This window comes from Malus sylvestris, chromosome 16 (assembly GCF_916048215.2).
Source record: "Malus sylvestris chromosome 16, drMalSylv7.2, whole genome shotgun sequence".
NCBI lineage: Eukaryota > Viridiplantae > Streptophyta > Magnoliopsida > Rosales > Rosaceae > Malus > Malus sylvestris.
In genome coordinates, this window is record NC_062275.1 from 8593379 (window position 1) to 8599995 (window position 6617).

Sequence of the window (6617 nt, forward strand, 5' to 3'; positions counted from 1 at the left end):
ATAAGTTTTTTTACTCAAATAAAACCCATTGATTAGATTCTACATTAGTAAATTCATTAATTATATTTGACTTTATACATTTAAAAAATTTCGATGCCCAAAACACCCCTATTTGAATGTTTAATGTACACAATTAGTTCCATATATACAAATTGTAAGGGAGAATTAATGATTTTATGAAAATAAAAAATAATAAATTTATTGCCTAATATAGAATAACAACAAAACATGCCTAATATATGTAATAATACATGCTTAGTTAAGTCAACAAATTATATTTTACATATAAATGTAGGTAAATTATTTCACACACATATATATAACAAACAAAAAAAAAAACATGCCTGGTTTATGTAAAAATTCATGCAAAATAACTTACCTACAAAAAATGTTATTTGATTCAGTGCACCTACTATTCGAATTTTAAAATGTTAGATTGCTTAAAAAAAAGCAAAATAATTTCCCCACTATATATTTCACAAATAAATGTTGGTAAATTATTTCACACACATATATATAACAACAAAAAAAAAGCCTGTTATACGTAAAAATTCATGCAAAATAATTTACCTACAAAAAATTTTATTTGATTTAGTGCTGAAGGAATTATTTTGTCAAACATGTTCATTTGAGCAACATCATATAGCATGCAATTAACAATTAAAGGCAGAATCATGCTTGTATGCACTCAAAAACAAAACATGACCATGAAATTCAAAGCCTAGTAGATTGGTGAACCAATAATCAACTCAAAACATAAGTGAGTTGAAATTAATACCTTTGTAGATTCCTCTTTGCATAAGCAAAGGCTAATCACCCAAAGAGATAGGGGCCTTCATTCCTTGCTTCTTAGATCCATGGATTTGGATGGAAGAATAGGTTCTCCAAGTTCCCAAAATTGAGAACCTCTAATTCTCGACACCAAGGTTCGATTGTAGAAGAAATGAGTGACCTTGGAGTAGTAGGATTGCTATATGTACCCTCCAAGGTGTTGGCCTCTTTAGAGAGAAAATGGAGAGACAATTCTCACCAATTTTTTTCAAAAATAAACCTTTTTTTTCTTTTTGAATATTTGGCTATAAAGTCATTTATATAGTCACTTCTTTAAGTGACCTAAATAACCAAAACCCTAATTCATACACTATGGCCGGCCATATTGGGATTTTTGGGCTTTTGGGCTTTAATGAATCTTTATTCATTAAATTGTCATACAACTTAAGTTAATGGGCTTGACGTTCGAAGCCCATTGGGCCTTAAGGTCCAAAACTATCCCGAAGGTCTTTAACGAACTTATTCGTTTGATTAATTAACATATTAATTAATCCTTGCCATAAATAAATGATTAAACCATTTAATCATTCTTACTCATTTCCGTTTAATCTTCAATCTCCACCTTTTACGGTGTGCGATCCATTAGGTTCCTTTTAGCGAGGTAGTGGGCGATTAAAACCATTTTACATCGATTGTGAATTGAAACAATTTTCAATTCTCCCTTTAGTGATTACACACGTTTAGGGATTCCACAAACCATGAGTGACACCTAGCAGCATATCATGGTTACCCAAGCTAATCAGAAGAGGTTAGAAAACCTATTCAGTTCGGGATTACAAATGCAATACGGTCTTTCTCTAATCTAATACTCTTGACCACATTGTTTGGTTTGATAGTTTATTTTCTCATGTCTACTATCCAATGTGTGTCTTGTGCTTATATGATTACCTTGAATGTGATTCGGAACGCATTCCCAAATCTCATTCATACTCTGATCAGAGATTTAAATCATATCATAGAGTATTCTCCCTTAAACGGTTTGAAGGTGAGAGATCCCTTGTTGCGCATTCACTTGTCTCCATAGCTAAGTCACTTGACCCCAACGATGCCGTGGACACCCTCCTGATGGAGTGACTTTGACATAATCAAAGATCAAGGTCTTAACCACAAGATAACTATGATGCCTCAGGTCAAAGGACTACTTTGCATTATCCCAACCATGAGTTCTCATGTGACATGGAATATGAGAACCCTTCGTTGATCGCGTTCAGTGAACTCATTCTCTATTGAGCACCTACCGTACTTGTCTTGATGTCACACACACCAATGACTCGAGACTAATCACTCTCCCTGAGAGAAGACATAGTACGTACTGATCTTAACGGACTGTCAACGCCCAATTGGCAATCCTATGATCAGGAACATTTAGGATGTGTCTACGAAAGAATGGTCTCATGAATCTAACTTCATTAGATTACATTCTCCAAATCACATATTCCTTGGACTTTATCGTTTAAGCATATAACATTTATATGAGACGGCTCAAACAATAATCTTTGCCCTTTATATGTAAAACTAGATTAGTTTAACATGTGAAATGTCCGTAAAGTATCATCACATGATTGGCTTTAGGGCACATTTCCAACAATCTCCCACTTGCACTAGAGCCAATCAGCTTGGTCATCTTGATGATACCTCTTCTGTAGTCATTTCATAAATGGCTGAATAGTAGGCCTAGACAGTGGACATCTATATGTGTTATCCATAGAAGCAACCTTGAGAATAACGACGTCACCATTATACATGATTCTCAATCATGTGGTTCAGTCTCTCATTTGAGTTCGGATCTTGATGAGACCTTGATTCCCAGGCTTGAGCTATCGCCCCATTAGTGTCATACACTTTCTGGTTGGAACCGAATAGAGAGTTCATAAATGAACTTTCCCATCCAAACAACATTGTTGTAAACTTCTATATGGCAATATATCTTGCATTCATAATGGAACACACTAAAGTCATTACTTTAATGTTTCCATCCAAATATCTCTTTAGTCATAATAAAGAGATATCTGTTTATCTCTTCATTCATAATGAAGAAACATCCAATGATGGATTAGATTCATAATCTAATACATTTACGCTTCCATTACGTTACTTTGATTCTTCCTCGATCTTTGAGGAATTTATCCTTTAGTATTTCTTAAATACTTAAAGACTCACTTGACAGTTGCCATGGTTCTGATCCTGGGCTTGCACTGATATCGTCTTGTACCGTTCTAGGTACAACTCATATCAATGTTTTTCATACAATATGAAATACATAAATCACCTTTCTGCGTATGCATAAATGATTCAATTTACGCATTATTTCTTTGGGAGTCAAAGGGTACATTCCCTTTGAGAAGGGCAACTTGCTAGTCTCACTAGAATCGTCCTTCTTATTGAAGTTTATCATCATATGAGAAACTTCCTAGCATCCATTGTCTATTATTAGGGATTGATATAATCCAATTATATCATGAAATATATCATTATAGATTTCCATCCCATGTATATAGACTATATCTCCCATATACATTCTATCGTTTATAGAATGCTTAAAGTCATAACTTTAACGAAGAAGCTTTCTTTTCATTTCCAAAATTAATATATCATATATACTTAAATTTTAGGAACATGATTAACTCCCACTAATCTTTTGTAAAACTAGTAAACAAAAGATTCATTTACATCTTTATGAGAAATCAAACAATTTGATCCTTTTCTCATAAAATGCAAATAGCTCCCACTAACTTGCTACGATCCATGATGGATGGATCTCTACAACTTACATGTCTTGTGATTTATAGTTTTAGACATATATTATCAAGACTATCTTAATAATGGTTTCAGAAACCCATATTATCACCATTTAGTTGTAGCTAGCAATCTTCGAATTAATTGAAACCAAGACTATCTCAAAGATGGTTTCTTCAAAGTCAACCATTCTCTTTGATTGTAATCACCTTAAGCTACCAATTAGCTATGAAGGTTTCATTATTTCGAGTCAAATGGTACTTTACCATTTCCTTGAGTATATATCGTATATGCACTCAATGTAGTCATAAGGATTTTCATTCTTATTTCTTTCGAATTAAGAGGTGCAACTCTATGACATAGTCATAAAGTTCAAAACCATTCAACTGAGACGGTTTATAAATCCTTATCGACTACCTTGGAGCTTGAGGTATAGGAACTAGGTTGTTATATTTGTTGATTACTTTCTTGTCTCTCAAAGAACCCATTCTTTGAGTTCTATCTCTCGTTCATTTGCTTTTAGGCAAATCACATTGTAGAATTACAATGAACTACCCAACAAAACAACATTTGTTAGTTGGTTTATAGAAGCGATATTCAAAAGTTATTTTAAGGATATCCTACAAGATTGTTATCAAACAAATATTGCTTGTTAGCACACAACCCCAAATCTTTAACATGCTTAAGATTTGTCTTTCTTTCCAACTACATCTTATGGAGTCATGAAAATATTGGAAGATCTTCTCATTGACAATCATATTGTTTTAGAAGTATATATCCTATATATGGGTAATAGATAACATCTAACGAACTAAATCTTATTCAAGTTCGTTCTTCTCCTAATGGAGAAATACATTATCTTATGATGCTATTTTCCTTGATATCTTTCAAGGAAACTCATCTAAAGTGTTACATTTCCTTGGATCAAATCTAAGGAGGTAAATACTTTAGACGTCTTACTCATCAACTTACATTTCTTGAATTCTTTGAAACATTTTGCAAAGTATTCGGACTTGTGTTTATTCAAAATAAACTATAGTCCAACCGAGAGTGATCTTCGGTGAATGTTATTCAACATGAGTAATATTATGTTTGTGGACAAGTGCCACTAACATTTAAGTGAATTAACCTCAACAACTTTGTGATTCTTTCTTCTTTCCAAAAGAATAAAGATTCGAACATTTCGCCTCTATACAATTTTAACAAGAAGGTATTGGATCCGGATCTAACGATCCAAAGCATCCATTTATTATCAACTCGTAATTTATGTTTGAGAGGTATCACAACTTTAGTTGGGATTAGTCACTTCCTTGCAACCTTTTGGGTTTTAAGCATCATTATTTTCTAAACAGTTAACACTACCATATTATCTCTACTATAGAGATAATTAATTAGATTACCATAATCTAATCATTGATTAATAAAGAACATTGTATTGTCAAACAAAACATTTATCCATTTCACATAGTGACGGAATTTAGTTCCTTAAAATTGGAATATAAAGACAATCTATGTTTTTCCAATTTCTTTGGTAGTTCATATGAGGAAGTAAGTACCATCTGCTTTCGCAGAGATCTACATTTGATTCACGCTTCGAATGTGAAGTACTTTCTCTTCTCTCATTAATCTTCTACTTCTTATTAGCCACACTTTTACAACGATTGTAAAACATAGTTACTAATACGGAATCATGCATTCAAGTAGAAGAACAAACTGTTTTGAACTATTCAAGAACATATTACAAAACCTTCGAAAGGTGTGTTCTTGACACTTGCAAGACATTTCTTGCAAATACCCCTTCCAATGTCCATCCTTTCATAAAGAAAGTTTGTTCCCTTGAAGTTATTTATCTTCTTTATTTGACTTCTCCTTTTGACTACAATAGTCATGGTCCCTAAACTCCCACTATCTCTCTTGAAACCTTTTTCAATTGTGTTATACACATCAAACATTTTGGAGAGCATGTGGTTATTGTTCACTATATAGTTTACAATAAACTTAGTGAACCATAAGGATAGGGACACAAAGGTGAAGTCCTTGCCTAGTTTCCGTCTCATTAAGTGGTTATTGTCACTTCAACACTTAATGATTCAAAATCATTATAAATCCATGTTAATGGTCTATTTTTGTCAACCAACCATTATGTTCTAAACATAATTACAAACTTTAAAGAGTTGTACAAGGCAACTCTTATTTCTTCACACAACAAATTGTAAGTGAAGAATCATGGCACATAAAGTGTCCATGCCTTTGTGCTTTCTTCTCAATTTCCTTGTTCATGTAACAAAGAAACAAGCACTAAGTGTTTGCATTGACTAAGGGTTGTTCAAAGCAACTCCTATTTCTTCATACAACAATTTGTAATTGAAGAATTATGACATTAAAAGTGTTGTCCTCTTTATGATAGACCTTTTCTAACATATTCTTCTAATGATACATTATCAATAGGAAGATTGTGAGGATGAGACTACTTTGGTACTTTTACAAGCCATTAAAGACAATCTATGGTTTTGTAGTACCAAGTCCGTAAACTAAACGTTCGGCTTTGTCAAGTGTTGGATAGTGTTTGCAAATATATTGGTAAACAAATACATAACGAATATAAATTGATTGATTTTAAGCCATTTGATTCGGGTCTTTAAATCAAAATAACACCACCCACTATTTTTGGCAAATTTCATATCCCTCATCGGAATTCGAGAGTTTTGGATGAAACTCTTAGTAGGTTATGGGAGACTCACTATTACCAAGCCCACCTCAGAAGAACTTCATATTGGCTAGCAACAATAATAATGAGAGAGTACGCTTACTCATTTGCAACTAATGCAAGTACCCATCTCGTTTGGCCTCTAGAGAATGATGCCTCAGAAGAACTCCATATTGGCACCATTGCACTTAGTTAAGTCATTCCCACCATGCTAGTTCAAGTAGGGGTTCAAGAATGACCTCAGAAGAACTCCATATTGGCCACACTTGTTGCCTACCTTTCACTTCATCATATGTGTATAGGCTTCTTCTGAATGTAAGCACATACTTTGCAACCCCAGAAT